The 19,183-nt window shown below is 47.0% G+C and overlaps 1 pseudogene; it reads left to right on the forward strand.

The window, feature by feature from the left end:
• Window positions 1-17,272: 17,272 nt before the first annotated feature.
• On the forward strand, window positions 17,273-18,001 carry LOC146806339 (peroxiredoxin-1 pseudogene; annotated as a pseudogene).
• The last annotated feature ends 1,182 nt before the right edge of the window (window positions 18,002-19,183 follow it).

Consider the following 19,183-nt stretch of genomic DNA (forward strand, 5'->3'; position numbering starts at 1 on the left):
CAAATTCTTCCATAGGAAGCAAGAAAAGGACGAGTCAGTCGATGACTACGTGTCCGCACTCAAAGAATTGGCATTGAACTGTCGCTTTGGCGCCTTGCATGACAAATTCATGAGGGATCAAATCATAATGCAAGGGTCAAATGCCAACATCCAGGACAGTTTATGGGCCAAAGGGGAGCACCCACTCCAAAACATAATAGACGTTGCTAGAAAAGCAGAGTTAACGGGTCGCTGTGCTAAAGCTGTCATTGCCGAGAGCAATGAAAAAAAAGAGAGTAGTACCGTAAGCAGAGTGACACAAGTTAAGCACACCCCAAAACAGGCCTGGGGCAACAAAACTAACAGACCTATATAAAAACAAAGACGTGAATAACGAAATGAAAAGTTGTTATAGATGTGGCGACGACTCACATTGGGCTGACGACAGGAAGTGTCCTGCTAGAGGTGTGAAGTGCACGTACTGCGGAGTCATAGGACATTTCCAAAAGGTATGCCGCAGACGTAAGGCACGCACTGTCAAAATAATTAACGAAGAAAATGTGCACCAACCTGATACATATGATGATGATGAGATCAATATGTGTGTCCTTAGCATAGAGGATGAAGAAGTAAATGAGGTCAGTGCAATTGAGACCACGAAAAAGAAAAAACCCATCTGTGATATGACCATCGGGGTGTGCAAATAAGCATTGTTTCTGATTCAGGCTCATCCTACACAATCGTAAACAACAAAGTCTGGGAAGAAAAGTTCTCACCATGCATGGGAAATCACCTAGAAAAGGCAGACTTATCCATAAAGTCGTACACTGGTGAACCAATTGACGTATGCGGATACAGAAAACTTAGCTTTGAATATAAAGCGAAGGAGTCAGAAGGAAAACTGAACGTATCTGCAGTAGGACCGTCAGTACTAGGATGGATGGACCAAGGCAATTTGGGCATTATACTTGATCCCAGCAAATCTGACCCCGTCCTTGTCGTCCAAAGCTCAGTTGACTACAGCAAGTCCCTCTTAACCAAGTACCCTAAAGTATTCAGTGACAATATTGGAGCACTAAAGGGGTACGAGCACAAGATCATAGTAAAACCACATGCAACACCTGTAGTACACAAGACCCGTAATCTTCCATTCGCTGTAAAGGATGAGGTCAAAACACAATTAGAGAAACTTCTAAAGGAGGGCATCATAGAACAGGTGGAGGCTAGCGAATGGGTCGTGCCTTTAGTCGTTGCCAAACGCCCCAACGGCAAAATGAGGTTATGTGTAGACCTGCGTGACCTCAATAAAAACATAATTGTCGAACAATTTCCACTACCGAAGATAAGTGAAATGCTAGCTACAACAAAGGGAATAAAATGGTTTTCAACAATTGACTTAAAGTCAGCGTACCACCAAATACCATTACATCGCGAAAGCAAGAAGCTCACAGCTTTCATTACACCCTTTGGGTGCTTCCAGTTCACGAGGGTGCCATTTGGGCTGGCATCCGCAGCAGCGATGTTTCCGAGACTTATGAACAATATTTTCAAGGGTGTTACAGGGATACTGATGTTCCAAGATGACATCCTTGTAATGGGAAGGTCCAAAGAGGAACACGATGGAAAGGTACAACAGGTGCTGGAAATATTAGAGGCGAAAGGACTAACGGCAGAGTACAGAAAATGCAAGTTTGCTTGTGAATCTGTGAATTATCTGGGACACGAAATCAACGGAAATTGTATCAGCCCAAAGAAGAACTTACTCGAAGCAATAAAGAATTCACCAATACCAAAAAACAAGGAGGAGTTAAGGTCATTCCTAGGCCTTGTAGAATTTTACGCAAAGTTCATAAAAAACTTCTCTAATAAAACCTATGAGCTACGGCAACTACTTAAAATGAAGAGAGAATTTGAGTGGAACATAGTGTGTCAGGAAGCGTTCACCTCACTTAAAGAAGATCTGTACAACGCAATACCCCTGCAAGGATTCGACCCTGTGCTCAGTAACACTATCACTACGGATGCAAGTTCAAAAGGGCTAGGTGCGGTCCTAACACAGAAGGACGAAAAAGGAACGGAGTATACAATTGCTTTTGCATCACGGTCCCTAACCCCGATGGAGAAAAAATTCTCCGTCATCGAACGTGAGGCATTGGCATGTGTGTGGGCTTTGGAAAACTTTCGACACTTTGTATGGGGAAACAAAGTCACCCTATGCACAGATCATAAGCCACTCACAAAGGTGTTCACAACGAAAGGCTTATTTAATGCATCACTGAGGCTAGCCCGCTTATCTGTTCGCCTTTTTTACTTTAATTACTCCATTCAATACGTACCAGGGGTGAAAAATATAGTTGCAGACTACCTAAGCAGGTTGCCCGTTGAAAAAAGAGACCAAGACAACCCTACACAAGTGGACGAGTATTGCATTGCCAGCCTGGAAGACTGTCTACAGGGAATTTCAAAAGAAGAATGGCGTATGGAACAAGAAAAGGACAAGGACATCTGCCAAGTAATCAAATTGTTAGCAGAAGGTTGGACACACAAAAACAAACTCAGCGAACCTCTAAAACATTTTTATGAAATAAAGGACCAACTGTCACGCGAAAATGTTTTACTGTTGAGGGGTGGTAGAGTAGTTCCCCCTGTCACTTTAAGAAAACGCATTCTACAGTTATGCCACGAAGGACACTTAGGTATCGTAAAATGTAAAAACAGGGTGAAAGAAAACTACTGGTGGCCCGGTGTCGGTATTGATGTAGAAAGAATGGTTAGGGACTGCAGCATGTGTCTGCACCCTGACAAAACCCAAGTGACCCGTAGACCACCTCTTCGCCCCATCACATGCCCCGCCATGCCATGGGAAAGGGGGGGGGGGTGGACATTATGGGCCCTGTGCTGGAACATTATGAACAGTGGTACATAATGGTCATCATAGACCATTTTACCAAGTGGCCCGAACTTAGATTTACAACCAGGCCAGATTCTAAGAATGTAGTTGAGTTCTTAGATGCAGTATTTATACGAGAAGGATTACCCAAACAGATTATCAGCGACAATGGACCGCAATTTGTGTCTGATATGTTCCAGGATTACATATCAAGAAACCCAATTATGCATAAAACCACATTGGTGTACCACCCAGCCGGAAACGGCGCAGTGGAACGTTCCAACCGAGTACTTAAAGGTGTCATCCAGCTGGCCAACAGCAACAGACTAAGCTGGAAAAAAGAGATCCTCAAAACCTTGTGGGCTTACAGAATTACGCCGTGTGACACCACTGGCCACAGCCCATTTGTACTCATGCGTGGTAGGACACCCCTCACCAAAGACAATGTAGGTTGGACCTTAGCCGCGAAAAGAGTGCACTGGTCTACCGACCAGGTTAGAAAGAGAGTTGCACAAAAACAGCACAAATGCAAAGGCCGGTATGACCTCAAACACAGTTGTAAACCGGTGCAACTCTCTGTAGGAGACATTGTTAAGGTTAAGAGAGGTGGACACGTGGGCAAGGGACAGGATAGGTTCTCCCCTCCACTGACCATTGACAAGGTGTATTGTAACTTCGCCCTCTTGAGTGACGGTATGGTTTGGCACTTCTCAGCCCTCTCTGTGCGCAAACCCACCTCAGAGGACCTTACCAAAATACCCAGTGAATTATCTGGCAGTGGACAAACCTGTCTCCACAAACGCCACACTGCCTGATCAGACTCGTCCAACTGCGAGTCAGTGAGCGATCCACTCACATCACGCACTGAGTCTTCCAACATGGCTGCACCTACACCAGAGGACATGACGTGCGCTACCCCCATGGTTACCAACTCTGGTAGGGCAGTCAGAGTATTGCCCCCCACTCCTGGGCACAACGAGTCACCTATGTCAGCACCGGCAGATATGGTAGGAGGGTGTTACCCCCGGTCAAACTCAGTGATTACGTTTGTGATTAAGCTTCTGTATATTCAATTAAATGCACTGTGCATTTTCTCTCATGTTGTATACCCTTTTCTCTCTTTCCCCTTTCCTCCTTCTCTCCTTGTTCCTTCGGGGGAAGATGTGTTAGGTTTGTACGTGTGGCCCCCTGTGGACACAGGCCCGGTTCTAGCGGGTGGGCCGGGTGGGCCAGGCCCACCCAAACATGAGCCTGGCCCACCCAAACAGGAGCCTTGGCCCTCGCAGTGAGGGCTTGAAGGCAGGCACGCAAAGCACACCTCGTGCGTGTCAGCCCGGGCCGAGACAGCTTCCCAGGGGCGCACACACAGACAGTTTTAGAGATTATCGCAGCCGCACCCGAGTACTTCACAGGTCTTTGAAAGACCATTTACATGTTAACGAGGCTTTGTTTTTTTTTCACCCCTTCATCTTCACATGGCAAAGGCGACAATGTTCTGCTGCGTGGATATTTCATTTTCTATGCAGCGCAGGAGAAAAGAAGTTTGTTTATTCCTGTCAACTTTCCTGACCCCTGCAGCTGCTTATCACATCAGTCCGTGACACAAAGTTTGACTAACAGAGTAGGTAAGAGAATGTGTTACTATTTCTTATTCTTTTTAAAATCTGCGCAGGACCAGCAGGACACATACTTCGTGTGCGCTTCATTTAAACAGTTTTTATCATTATCATGGCCGATGCAGGACAACAATAAGACAATAACAAATGCCCCAATAACGCTGGTGATTAATGATCCTGCTGGAGAGCATTCATTTGTCTGTTAGTAGTTTTTAAATGCAGATGAACTGTATTTTATGTGGAAGCTCAGTGGGTTACTGCCTTTGTCACAGAGATCCTTGTGCTACTTGCAGTTCAGAAGTTACAATCCTAAAATAGGACAGTGACCAATGAACTGTCATCAAAGAGCTGCATACAAACATGAATGGTATAGTTAGAACTTTGCTTTCTTTGTTTCTTATATAGTTAGAACTTCCCCAGTCTTTCATTATTCTAATGTTGCTAAAATGAGTATGTTTGGGCAGATATACATTTTTATCAGTAAAGCTGACCCCCATGGAATACTCTTTAAATCCTAAGGTTGTTTCCCAGACCAAACCCTCTTAAAATATACTGCTCACCAGTATGGATGACATGTGATTCATATACCTTGTAATCCTCATTGGCTTATGTGACATTCCCTGTAGACTGATTTATATACCTGTAGGATTCATTGTCCCTGTATAATGTGTGCGTGGTGTAAAGTACTGACACACACTACACTGATATGAGTAGCGCTGTACAACAAATGAAATGCATATGAGAGAGGGGCTACGTAAAGATGAGGGGCACTGTTGGAGGGTGGCAGTGAGGGAATCCGAGGAAGAGGTCAATAGAGGGAGGGGCTATGGAGCGATGAGGGGCACTGTTGGAGGGTGGCAGTGAGGAAATCCGAGGAAGAGGTCAATTGAGGGAGGGGCTATGGAGCGATGAGGGGCACTGTTGGAGGGTGGCAGTGAGGGATTCCGAGGAAGAGGTCAATAGGGGGAGGGGCTATGGAGTGATGAAGGGCACTGTTGGAGAGTGGCAGTGAGGGAATCTGAGGAGCAGGTCAATAGGGGGAGGGGCTATGGAGCGATGATGGGCACTAGTGGAGGGTGGCAGTAAAGGAATCCGAGGAAGAGGTCATGGGGTGGAGGGGGAGCTAGGGAGAGATGAGGGGCACTGCTGAAGGGTGGCAGTGAGGGAGTCTGAGGAGGAGGTCATGAGGGGGATGGGCTACAGAGAGATGAGGGGCACTAGTAGAGGGTGGCAGTGAGGGAATCCGAGGAGGAGGTCATGGGGTGGAGGGGGGTGCTAGGGAGAGATGAGGGGCACTGGTGAAGGGTGGTAGTGAGGGAATCCGAGGAGGAGGTCATGGGGTGGAGGGGGGAGCTAGGGAGAGATGAGGGGCACTGCTGGAGGGTGGCAGTAAGGGAGTCTGAGGAGGAGGTCATGAGGGGGAGGGGCTACAGAGAGAAGAGGGGTCCTAGTGGCGTGTGGCAGTGAGGGAATCCGATGAGGAGATCACATGGGGGAGGGGCTACAGAGAGATGAGGGGCACTAGTGGAGGGTGGCAGTGAGGGAATCCGAGGAGGAGGTCAATAGGGGGGGCCATGGAGGGACGAGGGGCACTGTTGGAAGGTGGTAGTAAAGGTTATTTACGGAGAAAGAGGTTATAGGTGTGGTGCCAAAAAAGACTTTCGCATCAGCACTGAAGCCGGCCCTGTCATGGCCTTTCTGTTTTTGTTTATTTAATTAGCAGTCGGGTCATAAGGGCTACTGTGGAATATACTTTAAAGTGTGTGGCTAATTATATTTACCGCTATATTCAATGTTTTAAGTTTGAAGGTGATTTTACTAATGTTTTTACCAGGAAAAATGAAAGTGGAGCCCAATGGTGCCTGATATGGGGCTGGGGCCCAAGGTCAGCTGTGAGATAAGGTGCACTGGAGAGTAGTGGATAATCAAGCCTGTAAGGGAGTGCGTTGCAGAGTCTGGGGTCATGTGGAGGTAGTAATGAAGAGGGATTCTCCCTGAAGGCTCGCACAGATGGAGCCTGTAAGGGAGTGCGTTGCAGAGTCCGGGGTCAGGTGGAGGTAGTAATGAAGAGGGATTCTCCCTGAAGGTTCACACAGAGGGAGCCGAACAAGTGTCACTTGCCTGATACTACTAAGCAAAGAAAAAATCCCTGGAAAGCACACTTGTACACTGAGATATTCACCCAAATATGTTATGGGTTTTGTTAAACCCTCCCATTACATTGACTATTCATCACCCTTATGTCAGACATCCCCCACTCAAATATGGATTCAAACTGAAATATGATGCAAACACTATTCTCAGATCAAAAGAGAAGAATAGGGACGACGAACGGCATCGCATAAAAGAAAGCCCGTTAATCACTGCCCGAATAGACATATCGTGAGTCTATGAGGAGAGAAAGAAGTGCGGGTAGAAAAACCATTCTCGCAAAAAATATTCCTTTAAATAAGAATTTGCTCAAGCGTATAAACAGGGCTTTTAATATATCTGGTGAATAAAAGGACACACGTCACCAAAATCAACTGATGGTGAAAGTGTCGGCTTTAAAGGATAAGCTTGCAGCGGAAAATTTTGAGGAGCAGACCATATAAAAAAGAAAAACAACAAGCAAGAGTGTTTTTAGCCTCAAAGTGGCAAGATTACAGATCTTTCCGACGATATTGATTGTATAAACAAGAAGTAATGTGACCCTGTATCGCACTTTGTCCTGAAGAAGGTGGTTCAGCTTTTAAAGCTTGTAGACCGCCGAAACGCGTCGACGCTTCCGTTATTCAAGAATCCTAAAGAGCAAGTGACTTTTAGATAAAAAGGAAATCCTTTCTACAAAAAAAGTGTCACATGAACTGTACTCAGCTCTGGGATCCAATGTATCTTTAAACAGAAAACAATGATTGTTTTGGAGTAGGGTTGCAATAGTCCTTTTTGTCTTCAATTGTTTTTTAAATCATGTTCAATGATATTGTAATGTACCAAATGTATTTTTAATATTGTATATTTTTTCGGGATTTTCCGAATTTTTTTTTTTTTTTTTAAACCGTTTATTACAGAATCCAAAAAATATACAAAGATGGGCCTACAACCTTCAGGCCGGCCGCTAGCAAGCAGAAGGAGCATGTGATACAGACAATAGCACGCATGCTGCGGCAGAGGGAAATTCACAGGAGTTGGAAGAAGCGTTGGCAGCCACACCATCCGGACCCCACATAACGGTTTCTTTTTAATATAAATAACAACAAAAAACAAACCCACAAGGCAACCCACAATCGGAAACAGCAGCATGTGCTCCCCGAGAAGGGGGACCCCACTAGTCCATAGGAGTATCGAGGGGGGGAAAAGGTCAGGACGGGGACTAAGTAGACTCATTGCCCAGAACCGGGAAGACAAAGTGGCTAAGGAGACGGGGCCGGTGACGGGTCGGGCAATAACGGCGGGGTACAGATTCCCCCACGGTAGGCGTTCCAGGGGCCCCATACTTTCACCCATGTCCCAGGCTTACCTCTCGCAACATACACCACCTTTTCCCGAAACATGCACCAATCCATGTTATCCTTCCTCTGGGAACCCCACAGTTGAGCAATGTCACGTTTGGCCACCATATATCCCAGAGTCGCCCACCACGTCTGCGGTACCGAGTAATCGGTTGGCTCCCACACATTCAGAAGACATCTCCTCGCCTCGGGCAGCAGCGGCACACGTGTGACTACCCGCAAAACCTCATGCACACCACGCCAGAATCGCACCACATCCGGGCATTCCCACAAAATATGGAGAAAGGTCCCCAAAGAGCCACACCCACGCTTACACAACCCATTCACAGCATAGCTCATACGCATCAGCCTCGGCCCCGTAACATAGACCCTATGGAGTATTTTGAGCTGGACGAAGCGAAGGCGGGCCGGTATGGCCACCTCTTTCGGGGAGGCCACCGCAGACACCCAGTCCTCGTCATCCAGCTCCAGTCCATCGGCAACCCATGCCTCACGAAGGCTAGTCAGCAGTCCCGAACGGTCATTGATAAGTTTTTTATAAATTAATGAAATCGTGCCGTCCGGTACATGCCCATCTAGCACTCTATCTTCCAGAGGGGAGTACTCCGGGATGGAGGCGACGTCCGGAAAGACGGAGCACAACGCGTGACGAATCTGCAGGTATCGAAAATACTCCCTGTCCTGCAGCTGGAATTCTGTCTGCAGCACATCGAACGTCTTGAATCCCCCCCTCGTCAAGAGATCGCCCACCCTGCTGATGCCTATCATGTCCCACTTCGCAAAGCCCTTCGAGGTCCACAGGGAGCCCAGCCGCTCAGATGCGTATAGTGGCGTCGCCCGGGTCAAGCGGTCCCTCCATCCCATCGCCACGTTAGCCGCGTGCCACACTCGTACCATGACCCGCGTGGGGCCCGTCAGACGTGCGTCGAGCGAGCTAGAGTAAAGCGCCCGATTATAATCACCACCCGTCAGTAGCATCTTATCCATTTCAAAGGCAGGGTTTAGAGCGGGCCCGTACAGGCCGTGATTGATCGCAGCCAGCTGGGAGGCCCAATAATATCGCTTGATATCCGGGAAGGCGACCCCCCCGTCGTACCACGGGAGCGTCAGCTTCGCCAGTGCGATACGCGGTCTACCCTCCCAAAACAGTCGGCGCTGCAGACTCTCCACCTCGCGAAAGTAGCGCGCCGGGACGACGTCCATTGTGTTCTGTAAAGCGTACAGGAAACGTGGCAGCGACATCATCTTAAACAATGCCGCCCGGCCGAGCGGCGAGAGCAGCAAGCGCCTCCAGCGCGCGACGTCCTCCTTCAGGCGCTGGAGGGGGGGAAGCAAATTCTGACTATATCGGGCCTCCGCGTCCAGGGTAATGAAGACACCCAGGTACCTAAATCCCCGCGGGGCGATCTGGATAGGACAACCCCGCGGAAGGATAGGATCCTCCCCAGAGAGAACATACACACACGATTTAGCCCAGTTGATGACAAGGCCGGAATTGAGGCCAAATGAGCGCAATACATCAACCAGTACTATCAGTGATTTACGTGGGGAAGCCAGGTACAGAAGAATATCGTCAGCGTATAGAGATACGCGGTCCTCATACTCAGGGGTCCAACGGAGACCACGGATAGAAGGATGCCACCGCAGCCACTCCGCCAGGGGCTCCAAGGCAAGCGCGAAAAGGAGCGGTGATAACGGGCAGCCCTGCCGCGTGCCCCTGCCCAGCTCGAACGGAGCCGACACTCTACCGTTCACAACCACCTGTGCCAGCGGTCCAGAGTACAACAATTTTACCCAACCGATGAATCCTGGGCCAAACCCAAACTTCGCGAGTGTCGCCCAAATATATGGCCACTCAAGTGTGTCAAACGCCATAGTGGCGTCCAAGGACGCCAAAATGGCCGGCTCCCGTATGAACGGGACACGTGCGAGCACCCCATGCAAGCGCCGCAGGTTAAGGGCAGTGTTGCGATGAGGGATGAAGCCGGACTGATCCTGGTGAATCAAGTCGCACACCACGCCAACCGATTTTCCGAAATTTTAACCATAATTTTTTAGTAGACTCTCTTTTGATCTGAGAATAGTGTTTGCATCATATTTCAGTTTGAATCCATATTTGAGTGGGGGATGTCTGACATAAGGGTGATGAATAGTCAATGTAATTGGAGGGTTTAACAAAACCCATAACATATTTGGGTGAATATCTCAGTGTACTTTCCAGGGATTTTTTCTTCGCTTAGTTGTCTTAAGAACCCTGTTCCCTGGAACAAGTTGGGTTACCTCTCTTTTTGATAAGCTTGCCTGATACTCCCACCTCAGAAACCTCCTCTTCCCATCAAAGGAACATTACATGGAAAAAACACTTTTTGAGAGTGATAATATTTAAAATGAGATTTGGAAAAGAGTGCGTTTTACTGGGCCTTGTAAGACTAAGAAGAGATAAAGGAGGGCCCTGAAGCAGGCCTGCCCAGACATATATGCGACAAATCGAGCCCGCAGTGGCCCACCCAAATGCCCACCTTGGCCCACCCAAATAAAAATGCCTGGAGCCGGGCCTGTGTGGACACCGTAGTGGTTCTCGCACCTATGTGTCCCTGCGAGGACACCGTACCTGCTGATCTCCTCACCAGCTGTCAGTTGGGATGACAGTTGACAGCTGGTGATCCGAGGCAGCTGCAGTTACTTGCGCTCCGCGTTCAGAGCTGTGTTGGCAGTACAATAAAGAACTTACCTGCTATCTACATCTTGTGCAAACTGGTTCTTTACAAAGGGAAATGACAAAATGAGCAGGTGTTTCGATACTTGAAAACGGAGCATGTGTAAGACATCTAAGGAAAACACCCAAAACACTGATATAAATGTTGAGATAAACGTGCAGAAAGTGAAAATAAAAAGAAAGCTATTTTTAATAAGGAAAAAGACATCCAATATGGCCGCCGATGCGCGTGCCATGCGTGCTTTTGAAAGGGAGTGGAGCTTGTTGGGGGCGACATGCTGTGTATTGACACGCAGAGCGTGCTTTCCAAAGTGAGTGGAGCTTGTTAAAAAGACGTGCTGCGCAATGTTGGGGCTATTTCCCGCACAATTGGGCGACATTTTTCCTAATTGTGCGGGAAAAACTCATAGCTGGCGGGGGGCTACTTTTTGGGCTTATTTCCAACAGTTGTGCGCAATTTTTTCGCTTGGGGGCGCCGACACTATTGCCAACTTGCTGGACACAGTCTCTTTGGGCAAGCGTGTTGTCAATCTAGTAGCGAGGGAAAGCGCTACTAATGACGACCCTGGAAATACTGGATGGCAGGCGCACCCGACCAGGTGTGCAGCGGTTTCATTGGTGGAGCTGCAGCGCGGAGTTTAGCCAAAACCTCGCAGACAGTATTATTTCAACGGACTCCTGGCAACCCTTGCATGTCTTTTGACGTAAAGGCGAAGGCCATCTTGATATGTAAAGCTGTTCTGTTTAGCACAGCGAGTTATTTTAAACGTCTGCTAAATGGGTTGCTAATGTCCATCAGTTATAAAATTATTTTCTTTGGTGGTCGACGAAATTAAATGTTCATTAACTAACATTCACGTACATAAAGTGTTAGTTCTGTCTAGAATTAAAAACATGTTTTTTAATTCAAGTGCATATATTTATATTAGACACTTAGTTAAACGTGTGCATCTTTTTTTCTTAATAAATGTGTACACTTAGCCAAAATAATTGCAGACGAAGATGGCCGTTATGTTTTCTATAGTAGTGGCAATGCAGTCGCTTGCCGTTGGGGAAAGCGTCAGCCAATCGGCGTCCGGGGGGCGGGGCGCACGCTCCTGTCACTCACAGCTTCCCTCCTCCTTGCACAGTTCAGTGACAGTGAGATGAGGCCTGTCCGCCACGCGCATTATTAAAAAAGTGACGTGCGCTCGCCTCGCCGCTCTCTTCATCGGAATCGGCGTCATGTAGGGCCTGATTCCTAGCAGTTTACTGGCAGCTATGTGCAGAACGAAGAGACCGACCAGCTGCCCTGTTCTCCAGCCTCAGTGAGTACCTGTCAAGCTGGAGGTTTGGTGGGGTGAGGGATTTTCAGTGAATATTCAGTGAATATTAGAGCAGTTTAGGTGTGGTCAGGGACTTCCAGGGTTTGTTACACCGCTTAGAAGCGTTAGGAGTCAGTAGGATCAGGTGATTTGCCTCAGTTTCGTTTTCTTTTCATAGCTTGTCCTTGCTTAAATGAGTGTCATTTCTTATGTTTATCTGTTTATATGAACCTAATTTCTTGATTTTGCTCGCAAAAAAGTGTCACACTTAGTGTCATACATTTAGCAGTTGAATGTCATTCATAAGTACTCTGAAACCTTGAAAATGTCACACCTAAGCACTCTTAAAACGTGGCAACTATGCAGTCTGTTTTCATGTTGAATAGTCTCTTCCATTTCTGGTGCTTACAATAGTTTTAAGATCTTTGTAGAGTTTCCCGTTGCTGAAATGGTTGTAATTTGTTATATATGTTTCCCTCATCTTCGTTGCTTGATTTTTGCTTGCGAGAGAATGTCACTCATAATTACACTGAAATTATGAAAATATCATGAAACCTTGGCAGCTATGCACTGTGTCACTTTTCTCTCGGGTCTCAGACTGTCAGACCTGGCCTGGTGGTGCAGCCCTGTGCTGCTGTGGCCGTCGACTCGTGGGGCCTGGCCGCAGCATGTACAAGCAAGCACAAATTGAAGTAAATTCATTTATAGTAAGAGTAGGAATGAGGGCTATATGATAAGTAAAGCACTCTGAATCAGATGTTCTGTATCGACTTGTCATCTTTTATGTCAACATTTGCTGTTGTAAAGTGTTCCGATAACTTTTGATCTAGCTATTGCTATATAATAATCTCAAATAAGTGGTTTCTGATGACTATTTCTGCATAATTTGAGAGTTGCGCGTTTGGGCTGGTTTTTGGGCTGGAACTGGTCTGGTTGGGCTTATTTTGGGCTTATATTTGAACGGCTTTGGGCTTGGGACGGGTCTAAAAATCTGGCAACACTGGCGCTGCGTCTTGAGTCACAAAGAACTCCGGCGTCAAGGTACAGAGGAGCGCAGGCAGCACGTGCAATACACAGCGCCAGGTTCGAAATATGCACGTGACACATTCCAGCTTGAAAGAGACGGCAGTAACAACAATCCGACTGTTCTGGTCCCAATATAGTATTAAACAGGAAGCGCGGTAAAGACGCCACCGTGCTCAAACCTGGCGTCTTCAGTAGTTCCGTCTCGTGCTCCTTAAGACCACTGCAATAGTCGGCTGCCTGGCAAGGGGTTTGGAATGTGCCTGCTGATGCGACGCCTGCTCTTTGTATTTCTGCAAATAAAAAGCATTTTTTTTCACGGGCCCATTAAAGCTGGGGTGAAGCACGTTTCTTGTTTCCAGTACTTTAGGGGTCTTGTCCGTGACAAGCATCCTCCGCCATTAAATTGGGACCCCAGGGTGAACTTGCCACTGGAATGCTGTGCACTGGGATGGGAGGTTCGTGAAAAAAATGTATTTTTCATTTAAAGAACAAAAAAGTGAGTCAAAAGCGAGAGTTATAATTCTGCTACATAAGTTGCTAGAGGAAGGGAGACACACTGGCATAGTAAAGAGAGTGGGCAGAAAGAAAGGCATGGAAAGAGGAGAGAAAGGCAAGAGGAAGGAGGGGGAAGAGAAGAGGGAGAAAGGAAAGAGAAGGAAGTGGTGAAAGGAAACAGGCTGAGGCAAGAAAAAGAAAGTAGAGAGAAAGCAGACATGTGACCCTGAAAAGACCAGATGTAAAAATAATTAGGGAGAAGAGGGGAAGAAGATGAAAAAGATAAAAGAAAGAGAGGCTTGATGGAAGCCAGTTTTTCATTCAGTTTTCAAACTATGATCCCAGCTCTGTCCCAACTACCAGTGATAAATGAGCGGAGGATGGAACCGCCTTCCTCCCACAGTGAAATTATCTTTTATTAATTTTATCATATCATAAATCGCTTTCGTAGAGCTGCTGCCTGGCTGAGATTCTTCTCTCTTAAAGGGGTATCATCCGTAGAAAAGGCAACAGACCTCTCCTGCACCACCGGTAAGCCTTCCAGAAAGCTCTTTCTTTGATGACTGTGATGTCTGTTTGGATATTGATACCTATTGTGACTTCATGCACTAGATGGCCCTTTAATGAGTTGTCTTGGGTAGCGCACACAGCATGATTCAGACAGTCTTGTTGCACAAATGGTGCAATGTCTGATATGTATATGTTTCCCTTAGCTTTGTTGCTTGATTTTAATCGCCAGAAAGTGTCACTCATAGCCATTGAAATGTCACTCATAATTACACTGAAATTATGAAAATGTCACTCATTAGAATCTGAAACCTTGGCAGCTATGTATATATCCCCCCCAAAAAATATCAGAGAAATTAAAAATAAATCTGCAATAGGGCTCTGCAGAGTTTCTCAAAGAAAAGAGGGTACATCCAGGAAACCGGGGGGTGTTGGTGGGTCCAGGGACTCCCAAATCACTCGTCGCCAAATAAATGTAGTGTGTTGTGAGTAACACAAGTAAAAGTCCAACACTGATGAGTGTCCATAAGAAAGCGTTTATTCCAATACAGGAGCAACAACGGCTTCCCTGCTTAACAGCCCATCAAGTGACTGCTTCAGTTTACAATCTAGAGCTCTCCACATTCCTTATTAACAGTCTACATTCCACTAAGACCCTAAAATAAGCAAGGTTAATAAAAGAACACACCCACAGCATACAAGAATACTTTGCATACTACAACACTACTACCAGATCATGTAACCAAACTATATAATCAATACATATTTATAGGAACACTGATTCCTCAAATGCCATTAAGTTTCTTGAGCATCTATTTCCTCTGGAGGGCTCTGTTAAGGAACTGGTTTCTGACAATGGCGCTCACTTCATTTCGGATGACATGTCTACTTTACTTCCCTCATGGGACATCAAGCATATTAGAGTTCCTCTATAAAGCCCTTCGTCCAACGATTTAGTGGAAAGGGCGAACCGCATGCCTAAAGAGGGAGTAAAGACTGCAGTTTATAATAATTTGAACGTAGCTGAATATTTACAGCAAAAAGTGTGGAGTTATGATACCACTCCACATGGTGCGACTGGTATTGCTCAGTGTGTTTTACTGAGAGGGTGAAAGCCTTTGTTTTGTTAAACTTGGCATGACTGGTACAGAGTTATGGGAATGTGGATTTGGAGCGAATCCATGAACGTGTTCGGCCCAAGCAAGAAGCTAGAAAAATGTCTTTTGACAATAAGAAAAGCATTTGTTTCCTGGTGATTGGGTTTTGGTTAAAAAAAACCAGATAAGTGGTGAAAGGTGAACCTAGACTGTCGGAACCTACAAAAGTTGTAAAGATTTCTAGAATGGCTGTGTTGCGGGAATAAATAACGACCCTGCGGGTCCAGCCACTGCTGCGCATGTATATACGGGACCCTACGATGCACCAGAATTGCCACCCCTCGGGACCCCCTGGTGAACCCCGCATGAAAGATCTGATGGTACCCATAGCGTTGCAAACACGGGGTCTTCGTACGGCTGTGTTGTGGGAAGGGATGGTGGGATAAGAATGCTGTAGTTAGAGTGAGTTAAGAACAAGCCATAATCAATGCTAAAAGTGTTAAGTCGAATGAATGACACTGCAACAGGTTATCTTCTATGGTCAATTCCACCAACCCTTCCAGGCCATGATCCAATTCCAAATGCCTGAAGAAACGTCCAAACTCAGGGCTCCATAGATCTCTGACACATCACAAGATGACAGGGTTGACATTCCTTGCACAGCAGCTGGATTCCATAACTCAAGCTATAGCAGAAAGGCTCTTTACTAAGGATGTATGTGAGCATGATGATGAGGGGGGGGGTTGCAGTTCAGAGATGTTGGAGACAGAAAGAGTGACGAGAGACCCTTCATCAGTGCTGCTGGTGGAGACTGTTCGTCTTCTGCTGAAGTTGCGATTGAAGTTGCAGTTCCGGCTGCTTCAGGGATTAAAGATGTGGGTGGGCCAATTCACAGTGAAAGAGTGTTATCTGCTCCAGTTAGATTTGAGGACTGTCACCTACTGAAGTTCTGTATTTTTTTTGATTATTCTATTACTTTTCTTTGATTTGGAACAAACGGGGTGGTGTAGTATGAAAAGTATTCTTGTATGCTGCGGGTGTGTTCTTTTATCACCTTGCTTATTTTAGGGTCTTAGTGGAATGCAGAATGTTAATAAGGAATGTGGGGGAGTTCTAGATTGTAAGCTGAAGCAGTCACTTGATGGGCTGTTAGGCAGGGAACTATCCTGGGCCCTGCATTGGAATAAACACCTTCTTATACAAACTTCTCAGCTTTGGAGTTTTACCTGTGTCATTCACAACCCTCCAAAAGTGTTTTCAGGGCCGGACTGGCCGTAGCGGGCACCGGGCCTTTTTCCTGAGGGCCGCCAGGGTGCGGGCCTGTTTTGGGCCCTTGGGGGGCTGTTTTTGTTACCAGGGGCCGGCAAGATCGCCCCCTGTAACAAAATTGGCCGAAACTGGCCCAAGCAAACAGCTCGACGGCACCCCACACCACCCAATGGGAGGCCGGCCGAGCAGTTTGCCAGGGCCAGTTTCGTTCCCAGTCTGGCCCTGACTGTATTTATAAAATATTATTTGGGTGATGTAATTTTGTGTTTTTAAACGGAAATAAAATATTCCATTAAAGTTTTTTAAATATTTAACAGACCAGAAAAGACAAGACATTGCACCCATTTCGGATTAAAAACGGAGGTAAATGTTGTTTCCTCATATCAGGGTAGGCTGTTTCTTTATGGAATATGGAGCGTGTGGGCTCTTGGTTGACTCTGAGATTCCAGCTGTGGGGGGTTCTGATAGACAGACGGAGCTGCTGGCCGGTGTGTGTGGATGCGCTGATGAGCCTGCCCCCTGCACTCATTGAGATGAACCAAAGTAAAGAAGATTTCATCTTACCTGGCTATTTGCAACTCATTACAGTGAACAGTAGCGGTGGCTGGTGACCCGGAACCTACCACAGAGAGTTTAACAATCGAGTACTTTACTTCCTGCGTTCCCCCTGCCACTCATGTGACGTCACAATGCCGCCTACAGGTCACCAGGACGCTCCTTTGTCTAATGGCTGCCGGCCAATGATGTCACTGAGCTCTGCAGGCAGAGCCCTGCCCCTGGGATAGCTCCAATGTCCAGTGGGTCATGTTGGGTCCTGCTCTAAAGCCGAAGCGATTCGTGTGATCCTTCCAGCCTCGAAGCTTCCTTGCGCCACATTCCAAGATGTCTCTTGGCAAAGCTCAGATTACCAAGCCCGCCCCTGATTTCCAGGCCACGGCACTCATGCCAGACGGGCAGTTTAAAAAGATCAAGCTGTCTGACTACAGGGGCAAATACCTGGTCTTCTTGTTTTACCCCATGGATTTTACCTACATTTGCCCCACAGAAATCATGTCCTTTAGTGACCGCATTGAGGATTACAAGAAAATAAACTGTGAGGTGCTGGCTATCTCTGTGGACTCGCACATGGCCCACCAGGCCTGGGTCAACATCCCCCGCAAGGATGGCGGGCTGGGGCAGGTCGCCATCCCCTTACTGTCCGATCCCACGCACATCATTTCAAAGAACTATGGAGTCTACAAGGAGGATGAAGGCGTGGCATTCCGGGGGACCTTCATCATTGACGACAGTGGAATGCTGCGGCAGGTGACCATCAACGACCTCCAGGTTGCACGCTCGGGGGACGAGACCATGCGACTAGTACTGGCCTTCCAAAAAACTGACAAGTATGGAGAAACATGTCCAGTGAGGCCACATGACCCTGCCTCAGCGGCTGCAATGACACCTATGTCCTCGCGTGCCACCACACCTACTGCTTCCCATGGCCCCACACCTACTGCTTCCCATGCCCCCAGCCTTTCCTCTCCACAGAGCCCCAGGCAGTCCTCCCAAAACACCCCTAGCCATTCCACCTCCAATGCCCCCAATCTAAGAGGGCGTGGTCCATACTGAGGCAAGGTGAAGAACAGAAATTTCCAGAGATTAGAGTGCGTGCAATATATTGCGCATTTGTGACAAACGTGTAAAATGCAACCAATTAAATGACTTGCTGGTTACGACATTCTTGATGGGGGTGTGCATAGGTCTTCTGGTGTATGTTTTAGTCTCAGTGAGTTCCCATCTCATCACATTCCTCCATGCGCTTCTTGCCTTCCGCAGTAGAAGGCATGGTCAGGAAGCTGCGAGATGGGTTTCTTGCATTTTTCTAGATGCAGGTGGCACATTCTGATAGATTCACTCTTTGAACCACATAGAATTTACTGTTGACGCTTTGGAAAGGTGGTCTCCCTCAAAGAGCAATTATGGTGTTAAACAGTTGATCCAAGGGGGAGGGCACACATTGGTGAGAAAACCAGGGGACCTTTTAAAGATATTTGGAATTCTAAGTCTTTTTTTTCCAATGGAGAATTAATGACACCCTACAGAAGAGTGTATATATATATATATATATTGTGTATGTATAGAGGGAAACAAGCCAAAAGGCAGTGGTACAACATATAGGGTCAGAGAAAAAGTAGCCAATGTGGGGTTGGAGAGGTAGCTGGTGTCAGTGACAGTCACCTGCATCATGGTGCTGTGTTCTTTAAAGGGCCACATCTGCAGAGCTTTCCTAAATTCTAGCAGGATTGGGGGAATCCTGATGGACACAGTTAATTTCTGATCCCAAGTTAAGAGGTGGAGAAGTTGCCTTATTGTTTTCTTTGTTTGCACTTCCTCCTGTCCAGTCTGATGGTTTCCTCTCTGTGGGTGTGCCGAGAACGACCAGAGCTGAGTCAGGTGCTGGTCTTGGTGGTTTTGTAGGTGAAGCCGCTGGTGTTGAGCAATCGGGCCGCGTCGGATGGGCCAGTCATGCAGGTCACTGTGTAGGCTGGTTTTGTGGGTGCGTGTGTGGCTGTTTTGTGATCTGGTTGGTTTGTGGAACAGTGGGAAGAACATCTTTAAGTAATGACCAGGAGCCAAGCATAGGATGCAGGGGGCACAGAGATGGATGTCTCACATGGTTGCAAAAAGCGGCATCATGTCCTACCTGGTGTGCCACGCGTGCAGTGCCGTTCAAATTTGCAAATAAATCAAGTACCACCGAACCCCCATGGCTGCCATGCACAAACCTTTCCTAACTACCCAACTACCCAA

Source organism: Triturus cristatus, chromosome 8 (assembly GCF_964204655.1).
Source record: "Triturus cristatus chromosome 8, aTriCri1.1, whole genome shotgun sequence".
Lineage (NCBI taxonomy): Eukaryota > Metazoa > Chordata > Amphibia > Caudata > Salamandridae > Triturus > Triturus cristatus.